The sequence below is a fragment of the Alexandromys fortis genome, unplaced genomic scaffold (genome assembly GCF_014885135.2).
Source record: "Alexandromys fortis isolate MF-2015 unplaced genomic scaffold, M_Fortis_MF-2015_v1.1 scaffold_314, whole genome shotgun sequence".
NCBI lineage: Eukaryota > Metazoa > Chordata > Mammalia > Rodentia > Cricetidae > Alexandromys > Alexandromys fortis.
In genome coordinates, this window is record NW_026068248.1 from 694,741 (window position 1) to 708,512 (window position 13,772).

The window sequence follows — 13,772 nt, forward strand, 5'->3', positions numbered from 1 at the left end:
GGGTGGTCCTTGGACTTCCCACAGGGCAGGGAACCCAGATTGCTCTTTGGGCTGACGAGGGAGGGAGACTTGATTGGGGGAGGGGGAGGGAAAGGGGAGGCGGCGGTGGGGAAGAGACAGAAATCTTTAATAAATAAATAAATAAATTTTTAAAAAGTAATATAAAAAAAATAAATGGGACCTCCTGAAACTGAAAAGTTTCTGTAAAGCAAAGGACATGGTTAATAAGACAAAACGACAGCCTACAGAATGGGAAAAGATCTTCACTAACCCCACATCAGACAGAGGTCTGATCTCCAAAATATACAAAGAACTCAAGAAATTGGTCATCAAAAGAACACATATTCCAATTTTAAAAAATGGAGTACAGACCTAAACAAAGAACTCTCAACAGAGGAATCTAAAATGAGTGAAAGACACTTAAGGAAATGGTCAACATCCTTAGTCATCAGAGAAACGCAAATCAAAACAACTCTGAGATTACATTTTACACCTGTAAGAATGGCCAAGATCAAAAGCACTAATGACAACTTATGCTGGAGAGGCTGTGGGGTAAAGGGAACACTTCTGCATTGCTGGTGGGAGTGTAAGCTGATACATCCCCTTTGGAAGTCAGTGTGGCGATTTCTCAGAATATTAGGAAACAACCTTCCTCAAGACCCAGTAATACCACTTTGGGGTGTATATAATCAAAGGATGCTCAATCATGCCACCAGGACATGCGGTCAACTATATTCATAGCAACATTGTTTGTCATTACCAGAACCTGGAAACAACCTAAATGCCCCTCAACTAAAGAATGGATAAGGAAATTGTGGTACATTTACACAATGGAGTACTACACAGCAGAAAAAAATAACAACATCTTGAATTTTGCAGGCAAATGGATGGAGCTAGAAAACATTATTTCGAGTAAGGTAACCCAGACCCAGAAAGACAATTATCACATGTATTCACTCATAGGTGGCTTTTAAACATAAAGCAAAGAAAACCAGCCCACAAACCACAATCCCAGAGAACTTAGACAACAGTGAGTACATTAAGAGAGACTTACATATATCTAATCTACATGGGAAGTAGAAAAAGACAAGATCTCCAGAGTAAATTGCGAGCATGTAAACTTTGGGGGAGGGTAGAAGAGGAAAAAGTCAAGCTCAATAAAAATCAATAAAAAGCATAATTATAATTCCAAACAAAAACCCTAAACCAATGCACCAAATGAATAATAAGATAAAATCACTGTATCAAAATAGCCTGTATTTCCAGTATTGTCTTGAAATGCTTAGATTTAACTTATTTTGATTTCTTTCAACACACTCTTTTTATCCTATAGCTTTCTATAGGAGTTTTTCAGGAGTTATCTGTAATTTAGTGTCCTCTGTAGTTAATGTGAATTATTTTCATCAAAAACAATATAAATACTCACAAGTAGCTTTATATGGAATCAGTGAGTTATATTTAGGAATATATATGTGTATACATATTCATGTACAAATGATCATACAATAGCAATTAGTGAAAAAAAAGAGACCATGAATTTGATGGACAGTGGCAAGGGGTATTGGGAGTGTTTGGAAGAAGAAAAGGGCGGGGGAGGAATGATGTAATATTTATTAGGATCTATTTAAACTGAAAGCCTTTTCTCTGACCAAAGTTGAGAAAAGCACAAGAATGGCACATGGAAACCATGGTAAAGGTAGATTTTTCAGCACTCTTAACACAAGTACACAAAGGATGGTCCATATGGAAGCGGAGACATTTGAAAATGTATTTGAAACATAATGATCTTTTCCCTATTTGTACATGTGTAAAATCATGTATAGCTAAAAGTTATGGTAGACAGAAAAGATAAGGGAAAGCAACGGGATAAAAGAAAGTGAAATGGCTTTAGGTAGCGATAAAGAGGATTAATCATTCCTCTTTTGAGTCTCTCTCAAGTTTCCCTAGGTTTATGGCCTTTAATGTGCTGAGACCAATTCTAACGCAGCTGTATGTTCCTTGGAGTGTAGCAAAACTTGACTAAAGACAGGAGGGCCAAGCTCCTCAATTAAATCAAGATTTAAAGGCTCAGAAATCGACAAGAAAAAGTAATCCATTTTTTCTTCTTGTAATGGGGTTTGTCTGAAAAAAAAAAACTACTTTTATAAGGGTGAATCAACTTGATGAGAAAATACATCATATGAACTATCTAAGCGCAGAGATTAATATAGCCAAATTGAGATGAAATAGTTCCCTCAGGAAATGCACTTTCCTGGTCATTTACAGCTTCCGGCTCTGCAGTTTGGGGCTTTCCATTCAGTCCCTCACACATTCATTCATTTCACCCTCTCATTCACAGGAGCTGTTCAGTGCCTGCTGTTTGCTCAGCCAGTCTCCAATTATTTTTTTGACAGGTGGCCCACTTGGGGAGCAACTGAAAGGACTGGTGAGTAGCTTGATATTTTTAAGTCCAATCTGAATACTTCAAATCTGAACATTTGGTAGCAGGTTCATCATTCCCACCACGGCCTCTGCTGTGAATTTGCAGGGGACGTTCTGCAAACTAAGGACCAGGGAAAATGTCACCTGCAAGGCTCAGAATTTCCTCCTTCAAGTTCTCAGTGTATGCCTGAGATGGGGCTCACACTGCCTTTGCCTGCTTATCCACATGGAGCCTCTTCCTGCCCTTTTCATTCAGATTTTTTGTCATGCAGTTCCTTGGCAGTTAACATCCCAGGTCCCCAGGTGCCTGCGGAGGGAGGATTTGATATTCTCGTGAAAGAGCACAAAATTGAGATTTCAAAGACACATTTCCACAGCAGGCGTTCTGGCTGTTTTGATGTCCTTTCATTTGGAGAGCAGAGAAGCCAACTTTTTGGTTAAATGGAAATCCATAATTTCCCTGAGAAATTGGGTATTTGTAAATGTTCCTGTCATTGTACAATTCCTGCCCCTTAAATATGACCCATCTGTATCTTTACACACGATCCAGGTCTTTAGAGAGGATGTCAAGTCAGTAAACAATTTGAAGTATATTGCATTGTGCTAAGTGGTGGCGCTGACAGAGAAATTTACACACAGAGAAATAATGAGGTACTGTATGGCTGCAGTTTGTAGTTTTTCTGAGAATTACAAGAGCCCATTATTTTCCATTTGATTAAATTCATTATGAAACTGAATGGAGAATGTCAGTAAAGAGCAACTTGGAATCAATTATATATGGCCCATCTCTAAACATATCTCTAAAGGAGTACTAATTTCTCAGCTCTCCATCTCCATTTGTGAACATAGATATTGACTTACACCAGGACTCTCAGGTGAGTACCAGTTATTATTTGCAAAAAGAGAATAATAACTAAATTAAAAATTTTATGCTTCTATGGGTGAACCTGAAAAGAGAGTCTCACACCTGTGTATGGATTATTAGTATGAAAAAGTGAAGAGTAATGTGAGACACTCTTAATAATTCTGACTGAAATTGTACTATACTTCCACGTACATACATTTGGAGTTTACTGTTGTTCTCAAGGTTATTTCTTCATATGACTCCTAGACAAGCATATCTGAACTTATTAAAAATCTTTTGCAAGTACTGGTTTTGCCATCTTCAGCCTCCTTCCTTGTCAACGTGCGATCTGAGTGGGTAATGACCCTGTCTTCCCCAGAGCTCATTATCAGTGTAAGACCTCAAAACCAGCTCTTCTCGTACTGAGTCAATCTTCATTTTTGCAGAGTCCTTGGGCAGTTTAAATGTACATTTGGAATTTTAAAAAATGTGCTCCTCTCCAAGGCTGATTTATTTTTTTTTAAAAAAGAACCTTTTTGTTCTTTTTGTATTCGTTTCCTGTTTGTGACATTATAATTTCTCTCATCAGCCAGGCTGAAATCATCAATCATTTTTTGTCACCATCATGTCTCATGTTCTTCCTAATCCACCAATGAGACACATTCAGCAATTAGACATCTTCAGTATCTCTTGACTTTGCCTTCTCCTTATCTTTCTACTCCTAATCTCCTTGTTCAAAGGATTCTAAGTTGTCATAACGTATTTAGTGTTCTGTTTTCCACCCTTTCCCCGATTGTTCGTTTTTTCTTTTTTCTTTATTTGCAGTCCTGATGATGCAAAGTAAGCCCCCTTGTATGCTGAACAAATATTACGCCACTGAACTTTTGTTTTTTGCTTTATATTTTGAGATAGGTTCTCATTAAGTTTTCCTGTCTGGGCTTAAACTCAGTAAGTAGCACATATGGGACTTGTCATCTTCCTGCCTTGATCTCTTGAGTAGGTAGGAGAACACTACCAGGCCTTGATTTCTGCTAACAAATATTTATGAGCCACTTGCTGCCTACAAAAGCAATGTTTAAGTCCTTTAATATGACTTTCAATATCCCATGTAATGTTGCCAAAAGTAATCCCTGACATTTTGTCCCAGCCTTTTCCCATTGACCTTTCAGCCTTATCAGGTAATTTTTCTTACCGAACATCACTGCTGCTATGTTTTTGTTTATATCTGAAGTGCCCATTTCATGTAATCTCGGATACAAACATTCACTTCTTTCAAGGCCTTTTAAATCCTCCTTTGTTCTTTCCCACCACCCAGCATGTGCTTCTGCAGCATTACTAGAACATCCCTGCTCTCCACTCTAATTTAGTGAGCTTTGCATTTATTCTTTCATCACCCTGAGTAATTCTGAAGTCCTTGAAGGCAGGAGCAGTGTCTTGTTCATCCTCTAACTGGGTACATTGCCTAGCTAAGTGGATTTTTTCCTGGTTTATTATTTTTTTGCAAAAATGGATATTCAATTAATGCATTATGAATGTAAATGAATAGTAAGAAAGGAGATTAGCTGTTATATTAACAGAAAGAGACATTTTAGCTATCAGCAAACATTTGTCAAAATAGCTGCTAAAAGCAGCTAGTGCCATTAACATCCCCTGGCACAGAATGAATACAGTTAACTGCTAGGATTAATTGCATTCTACCACTTCTACGTTCAGGTATCCTTCAATGTCTTCTAGTTTCTAGATTTATTTTTCGAAGTCTTCCTTGATTCTTCGCCACAATGTACACTGTTCCTTTGCTTTCTGCTGTCACAGCTAAGTGAGGCTTAGAGATCTCACAACACCAGGTAACACAAAATAAAGTATTGTAAAAGTCACTGTGCCTGTGTGCTCAGGAAAACGTGGCTTGATGTTTTCTGACATCCATCTTCCATAAGACTCTGTGCATTGATGAGAGAGCATCTTAACTTGCAACACTGTAGCTTAGCTGTCTTGCAGCAAGACGAGCTGCAATCTTTTGACATAATCTGCCTTACTTAGTGTGCTCTGAGCTGTCTTTGTGTTAAGGTGACTATGCTAATAATGTGATATTAAGATGCTCTTTCCCATAACGACCATAATTGAAAGCCTACTCTGTGGGGGTGATAGTAAAAGAACACTTTTATTTTTCACATTTAATTTGTGTCACACAATATCAAGTTCAACCTTTATGTGAAACAAGATGAGCTTAGGAAGAAATTGTTTCACCTAGTCGCAGACACACTATGGCCTGCAGGAACTAAACCATGAAACTTTGGCCAGAGAGATTTAAGTGCCTACGTTCTCATATCATCAGTGTCGGAGAGAATAATAATCAGATTATTTTCTACCTGACAAAGCATTCTGATCTGGGAAGAGAAAGAGACATTTGGTGATTTTTGAACTCTGAAACACTGTTGATAGAGTCAAAGTGAAGAAGTCAGTTTCTTCCTTCTTCCACGTATGTTCTGAGTCCTAGTAACAGCCATGTACTCCACTTTCCACTTTCACTTCTATGCCCACCAATTCTTGCGATACCACTTACGTTCCTCAATGTTTTTCTTAAGTACAGGTATTCTATTTCTGCTTGAGGTTACCTCATTACTAGGTATGTGGCAAAACCCAGTTTGTTTGTTTTGTTTGTTTTTCATTTCTGCTATCTCTTGGTCTTGGATATCTACAATGCAAAGCTGTCATTTGAAATCCATTTTCACCCAGTAATCAAGTTAGCTAGTCTCAATCATTTAATCCTCTCTCTGGGCATTTCTACCCCGTCTTTCCTACCACCACCCCCCTTACTGGTGATGGAAGGAATGAACTCATGCATACTAGACAATCCTCTACAACTCATCTACATTTTCATCCCTAATTCAGCTTTTGGATTTTCCAGTGAATGCTTAAGGCAACAATAGAAGATGTATTTCAGTAAAAGCAGCAAACACCCTATCTTGGTTCTCTCTCTATAGGTCCAATGTAGTAAATAGATTTTTCTCTGATATTTTCTTCATTTTGGTTGTAAGTTTTTGACTTTCTGTTCTCCAGCTCAGCTTACTGGCCCTAATAGCTTTTAATTCTTGAGGTTCCCATAAAGATGTGCTTGGCTGCACATTAGTCCAAAGACTTCTCTACCTGCCCATTATGATTTGTAAATTTCACAAGTTTTTAAAAGATTTATTTCTTTTTATTTGATTGCACGGATGTGTTGCCTGCACTTGTGTCTTTGCACACATGCATACAGTGCCCACAGAAATCAAAAGATTTCGTCAGACCCCAGCAACTGGAGTTATGAGTGATTGAGAACGCCCATGGAGGAGAGGTTGCTGGGTACTGAATCTGGATCCTCAGGAAGAGCGGCTAGTTGTCTTAGGCACTGTACCAACTGTCTAGTCCAAAACTAACATAATTTTTAAATAAAGGTGCAACATCTTTAAGATTCAATTCCTTTTACATATGGTCCTGTATCAGGTAGAATCTGTTATTTTAATAGCATGAGCTAACCTCTGACAAATGCTTTTATATATGGTGGAGGAAAACAGGAGGCATGCTGGGTACTTAGCAGGACCTTCGATAGTATTGTTTTCACCTTAAGAATGACTAAATATAATTGTGTTTGTTTGCTTGTCTAAATTTAGATTTTTGGTTCAGAATTTGAGGGCAAAATCTCCACAGAGCCATTTGCTATAGTGAAAATTTTTCTTTTTATTTTGCCTTTCATTTTCCTCTTAATTTACACAGTCTCAGTAATACTTTTTTCATGTAGTTCAAAGAATTTTTACAGCTCCAATTAAATAAAGAACTTAATGAAGAGGCTTAACTGCAAACTCCTTAAGTGTTAGTTTTAATAGTGCTCTCAACTCTTTGCAATTTTCTTGCCATTATAATTGTACCACTAGAGTCTCCTTTTGAACTTAGCGTATAGACTATTAAACTAATTTAGCAACAGATATACTCACCATTCATCCAATAGATTAAAAGTCCAAAAATAATGTATAGTAGTCTCCTTTGTGACAAAATGTAAATCTTGGATTCTCAAGTGTTGGAAGACGATCAGGTATTGTCTCTGAACAGCTGACCACTAATGACAAACTTTATATTTCTGTTGTTTTATGAGATCATCCACAGGGAAAGTAGAGGAACATTTATTGATGATGGTTTTCCATTTGATGCATGAAAACAAATTATATGAACTAAAATGTGTAAACATAGTTTAATACTCTAACTACTGATTCTTCCATAAAATTTCTGTCAAAATACCCCCGAGATAGTCAGGAGTCAGTAAAAAGCATTTCTTGACAAATTCAGAGCAATTTTGAATAAACTGGCACACTTTTGACCAATCTTTCTATTTTAATAGTTTGATAGCTACATAGCACTTTAGATTATTTGCATTCATAAATTCTGTAATAAAAGAAAAAAAGAATAAATATCTTTTTTCATGTATAGGATTTAGTTGTATTGTGGAAAACTCAAACTGTTTTCAATAGACACTGGCTCTGCCATTTCATTATTGCCAGTGATAATGTCTTCCCACTAGCTATCTCCAAAATAAACCATTATGTTAATAGCACTCTTCTAACAAAGAGATGGCTTACAAATAACAAGTTATATAGCAGAGCCTTGTAGTTAGTTCCACGGCAGTTACACACAGAGAGAGACACACAAAAAGAGACAAGTAAATAGGACATTCACTAGGAAAGTGTTTAGTTTTATTTCAAATAGAAACGTCTCCATATTTTGCATGTTTTCATTACTTTACACAGGAACTAGTCATACCTAAAATAACAACAGGTATGATCTATAGATATAATTTGCAAGTTCTTCTGGCTTTTTATTGATATATTGTTCTGGATTTTTTTTTTTTTTTTTTGGTTTTTCGAGACAGGGTTTCTCTGTGGTTTTGGAGCCTGTCCTGGAACTAGCTCTTGAAGACCAGGCTGGTCTCGAACTCACAGAGATCTGCCTGCCTCTGCCTCCCAAGTGCTGGGATTAAATTTAAAAATCACATTTTTTAATTATAGTATAATCCAACATTTCTCCCTTTCCTATTCTCTCTTCAAACCTCCCATTTACATTTCCTTGTTCTTTTTCAAATTCATGGACATTTTTTTCATTAATTGCTGTTGCATGCATATATCTATATACATATAAATGATGTAATATAACCTGCTTAGTCTCTATAGTATTTCTCAGTGCATGTTTTTGGGGTTGCCCATTTGGTATCGGACTACTGGTTAATGAACTGTTCTTTGTATGTGGTTGAGGCCTCATGGGCTTTCTCCATCCACTTGGCATGTCTGTTGGCCTAATCCTTATATTCAGCACACATCTGGACAGTCATGATGGTGAGACTTCATGAGTCTGGTTCTGTTATTACTAGAAGACATAATCTCACAGCAAACTCCCTGCTCTTCTGACTCTTACAATATTTCTTCCCCCCTCTTCCTCAGTGTTCACTGAGCCTCAGACTTAGAAGTGTTAGGAGATGCATTCCCTGGGACTGGGTTCCACAACTCTGTATTTTGCTCACTTGTGTTCTTCTGCAATAGTCTTGATCTGTTGTTAAGAGAAGTTTCCTTGATAAGGAGTGAAAACTAAACTTATCTGTGTTTATAAGGACAAATAATTAGAATTTAGTTAGGTATTTGCTGGTTTAGAGAAGTGATGATTGTCAGTTCTCATTTAACAGCTATGGAGTATCCATTTGACAACTGATGGACATTTTGGTTTTTCCATTTCATAGGTATTATGAATAGAACAGGAATGAACATGGCAGAGTATCTATGAGGTAGGATTTAGAGTCCTTCAGGCATATTCCAAGGAGTGGTATCGATGGGTCATAGTGTAGTTTGATTTTTAGCTTTTTGAGATTTATTCATATGGATTTCCATAGTGTCTGCACCAGCTTACAATCCCAACAGTGAATGGAGCTCCCTTTCCTCCACATTCTCTCCAGCATTTGTTGTTGGTTGTTTTGTTGATCACTGCCATTCTGACTGGGATTAGACAATATCTCGAAAGTTATTTGATTTGTATTCCCCTGATTATTAGAGATGGCGAACATATTTTGAAGTGTTTTAATGAAAACATTTTGACTTATTTTACATACTGACCACAGTTTCCCCTCCCTCCTCTCCTCCAGTCCCCTCCCCACACATCTCTTATACTCACCTCCACCAACCCATCATCCATCTCCATTCAGAAATGGGGAGGTCTCCAGTGGAAGTCAACAGAGATTGACATATTTTGAAAAATCTCTATTCAGGTCTCAGACGCATTTTTTTGAATGGGTAAATTTTAGACTTTGTTTTAGCTTATTATATATTCTAGATATTAATTTTATCAGATGCATAGCTGGGGAAGATTATTTCCTATTTTTTGAGTTTCTTCTTCATCTCTCCACTTGTTTCCTTAGCCTTGCAGAGAGAGGCATTTTAGTTCCACGAAGTGCAACAAGTCAATGCTTGGCCTTTATTCTCGGGTAGATTTCATTTCTCTACATGTTTCATTTCTCTACATGTTTCATTTCTCTACATGTTTCCTTCTGTTTCGATACCATATCAATTTATCCTAAATATCATATTTATTCCTATGGCACTGTAATATGCCTTAAAGTCTGGAATCGTAATATCTTCATATCATATCGTCATATAATCAGGATTATTTGACTCTCTAGGGTCTTTTTTGATACCATATGAAATGTAGGATTTAATATAAATAAATATGTGTAAATAATGAGATGAGGATTTTGATTAGGATTGCATTCAACCTATCACTAGCTTTTGGTAACCTAGTCATTTTCACCATACTAATTCTGCCAACCCGTGAGCATAAGATATCCTTCTATTTTTTTTTTTTTTTTTTTTTTGTAAACTGTGACTTTCCTGCACTATCTGCCCCACAGCCATTTCTAAGAAACTATTCAGAGGCTTAATGTTAATTATAAAAGTTTGGCCAATAGCTTGGGTTTTTAATTAGTTACTTAATTTAAAAAACAATCTTTTCTCACCTTATGCACCCATCTGAGCTCCTACTCCCTCTTCTCCTCATGCTCCCCCAACTTTTCCCCACCCCACCACCACTCACTCCTCAGAGAGGGTAAGACTTCCCTTGGGGAGACATTTTACTTTGAGGTGACAAAGACCCATAATTTAAGCTGAGCAAGGTGTCCCTCCAAAAATAATGGGTTCCAAATAGCTAGTTCAAGCACAAGGGACAAAAGCCTAGTTCCACTATAAGTGGCCCCACAGCATAGCAAGCCACACAATTGTCACCCACGTTCGGAGGACCTAGGTTGGTCCTATGCAGGTTCCCCTGCTGTTGTTTGGAGTCAGTAAACTTCCATCAGCTCAGCTCAGATGTTTCTGTGGGTATCCCCATCATGGTCCTGACCCCTCTCTCCTTTGACTGGTCTCCAGAAGCTTGGCCTAGCACTTAGCTATGGATTTCTGCATCTGTTTCCATTAGTTGCTAGATGAAGATTATATGATGACAAATAAGGTAGATACCATTACAATTACAGTGGAAGGCCAGGTGAGGCACTCTATATCCATTCACTAGGATCTTAGCTGGGGGTTATCCTTGTGGACTCCATGTACCCAATTTTCTCAGATCTTGTCTACTTCCCCATCCCAAGGGTATACATGTGTTCTCTCTTGGGGTTTCCTTGTTGTCCACCTACTCTGTGGTTGTGGACTATAGGCTGGTTAACCTTTGCTTTATGTCTAATATCCACTTATGAGTGAGTTAATACCATGTTTGTCTTTCTGGGTCTGGGTTACCTCACTAAAAATGATTTTGTTTTTCTAGTTCTATCCATTTGCATGCAAATTTCAAGATGTCATTAATATTTTACTGCAGAGTAAAATATTAATACTCCATTGTGTAAATGTACCACATTTTCTTCATCTATTCTTCAGTTGAGGGTCATCTAGGTTATTTTCCAGTTCTAGCTATCATGAATAATGCTGTTGTGAACATAGTTGACCAAATATTCTTGTGGTATGGGTCTGGATCCTTTGGGTATATACCCAAGAGTGGTATTGTTGGGTCTTGTAATAGATTGATTCCCAATATTCTGAGAAACCACCATACTGATTTCAAAAGTGGATGTACAAGTTTGCATTTCCACAAACAATGGCAGAGTGTTTATTCAACATCCTCTCCAGCATATGCTATCATTGGTATTTTTGATCTTAGCCATTCAGACAGGCATAATATGGTGCCTAAGAGCCCTTTTGATTTGCATTTCCCTGATGGCTAAGGATGCTGGGTAATACCTTATATGTCTTTTGGACATTTGAGATTATTCTTCTGAGAATTCTCTTTAGATCTGTACCCAATTTTTAGTTGAATTATTTGTTATTTTAATGTCTAGTTTCATGAGTTCTTTATATATTTTGGAGATCAGCCTTTTTCCCATGTTGGGTGGATGAAAACCTTTTCCCACTTTGTAGGCTGCTGTTCTGCCTTATTGGCTGTGTCATTTACCTTACAGAAGATTCTCAGTTTCAGTAAGTCCCATTTATTTATTGTTGCTCTCAGTGTCTGTGCTACTGGTATTATATTTAGGAAGTGGTCTCTTGCAGCCATGCTTTTAAGGCTACTTCTCACTTTCTCTTTTATAAGGTTCAGGGTGGTCAACTTGACCAGGGCGGATGATTTTTTGATGTGCATTTTGATTCAGTTTGCCAATATTTTTATTGAGTTTTTTAATATCAATGTTCACAAAGGAGATTAGTCTGTAATACTCTTTCTTACATGAGTCTTTGTGTGCTTTGGGTATAAGGGTAAATAAATCTCATAAAAAGAGTTTGGCAATGTTCTTTCTGTTCCTACTGTGTAGAACAATTTGAGCAGTATAGGTATTAGCTCTTTATTGAAATTCTGGTAGAATTCTGCACTGAAACTATCCAGCCTTGGGCTTTTTTCTGCTTGGGAGACTTTTGATGACTCCTATAACCTTTGGGGTAATAAGTCTACTTAAATTGTTTGTCTTGTCTTGATTTAATTTTTGTATGTGGTACCTGTCTGGAAAATTGTTCATTTCTTTTAGATTTTCCAATTTTGTGAAGTACAAGTTTTCAAAGTATTCCCTAATGATTCTTTGGATATCCTCAGTGTCTGTTGCTATGTCTCTCTTTTCATTTCTGATTATGTTAATTTGAATATTCTCTCCCTGTTGTTTGATTAGTTTGGATAAAGGTTTGTCTACCTTGTTGATTTTCTCAAAGAACCAGCTCTTTGTTTCATTTATTCTTTGAATTGTTTTCTTTGTTTCTATTTGATTGATTTCAGCCCTCAATTTGATTATTTCCTTTTGTCTATGACTGGCTGTTGGGATAACACTGGATCTAATAATTCATTTAAACAAAACCTTAAATGGTGACAAAGACTTAAATAGTTACAGAGAATTAAGAGCTGAGGCAAAAAAAAAAAATTGATGATCATTGAGCAGAAATTATAGCAGGCACGTGAACGTAGGGTGAATCCAAATCTTAATTTTATTCTAGATATATTGCCTTCCAGAATTTTCCCACAGGAATTTTAATGCAGAAGGAAGATATTATCTTAGAATGGATCTTTTTACCACATAAAACAAGTAAAGAATTAAAAACTTATGTGGAAAAAGTCTCTAAATTAATTATAAAAGGAAATTTGAGACTTCATCAATTAGTAGGTACAGACCCAGCAGAGATTATAGTACCTTTTACTACTGATGAAATAAAAAAAAATATGAGAAGACAATGAACTATGGCAAAGACTTTGCACTAATTTTGGGGGAGAAATTAATAACAATTATCCCAAAAGTGATAGAATTAACCCGCGAAGAGATCTACTTGGATTCTTCACAAATTCTACATGGTGCTCCAACAACTGGAGCTGTACATGTTAAAGTGATTCAAATAAATCAGGAAAAGCAGGTTAAAAACCAGGAGAATTAAGTAAGGTGGAACAAATCCCTGATAATTCAGTCCAGAAGGCAGAGCGTCCTTCTTCAGTTATATGTTATTCTGATGTTACTAAGGGATTTTAAATATAGTTACCGATTCACAATATGTAGAAATAACTGTCCTGCATATTGAGACTGCTGAATTTATAGTGCGTGATACAGAATTGTTGCAGCTCCTGATTCAGCAGTAGCAAAAATTAAATAAATAAAAATTTAAAAAAAACACATCTTGATTTCAAAATATGGGTCTAAAGATATGTTGCTTTGAAAAAGAGGTTCTTCTTTTGTTTCTACGGAAGATGAGAACTCATGGATTTCTTACAGACTAATGTGGTTTAATATGCCAAGACCCCCCCCCAAAATATCAACATGAATACCCCAAAAAATACTTTGCCCAACAAAAAGCAGGAAGCAGTTTGGAGAAAACTATGCCCATATTCCCAAACAGTGTCTACTAGTGTTTTTTCTTTCTTTCTTTCTTTTTATTTTTTTTAATTTATTAAAGATTTCTGTCTCTTCCCCACCTCCGCCTCCCCTTTCCCT

The 13,772-nt window shown here is 36.8% G+C and overlaps 1 long non-coding RNA gene across 1 annotated transcript in view; it reads left to right on the top strand.

Annotated features, from left to right (window-relative positions):
- Positions 1-13,772, top strand: part of LOC126494087 (uncharacterized) — a 54,001-nt gene that overhangs the window by 6,004 nt on the left and 34,225 nt on the right. Inside the window, exon 2 of the long non-coding RNA XR_007589949.1 lies at positions 2,339-2,425. This is a non-coding gene — a long non-coding RNA (uncharacterized lncRNA). The remainder of the gene's footprint in view (positions 1-2,338; positions 2,426-13,772) is intronic.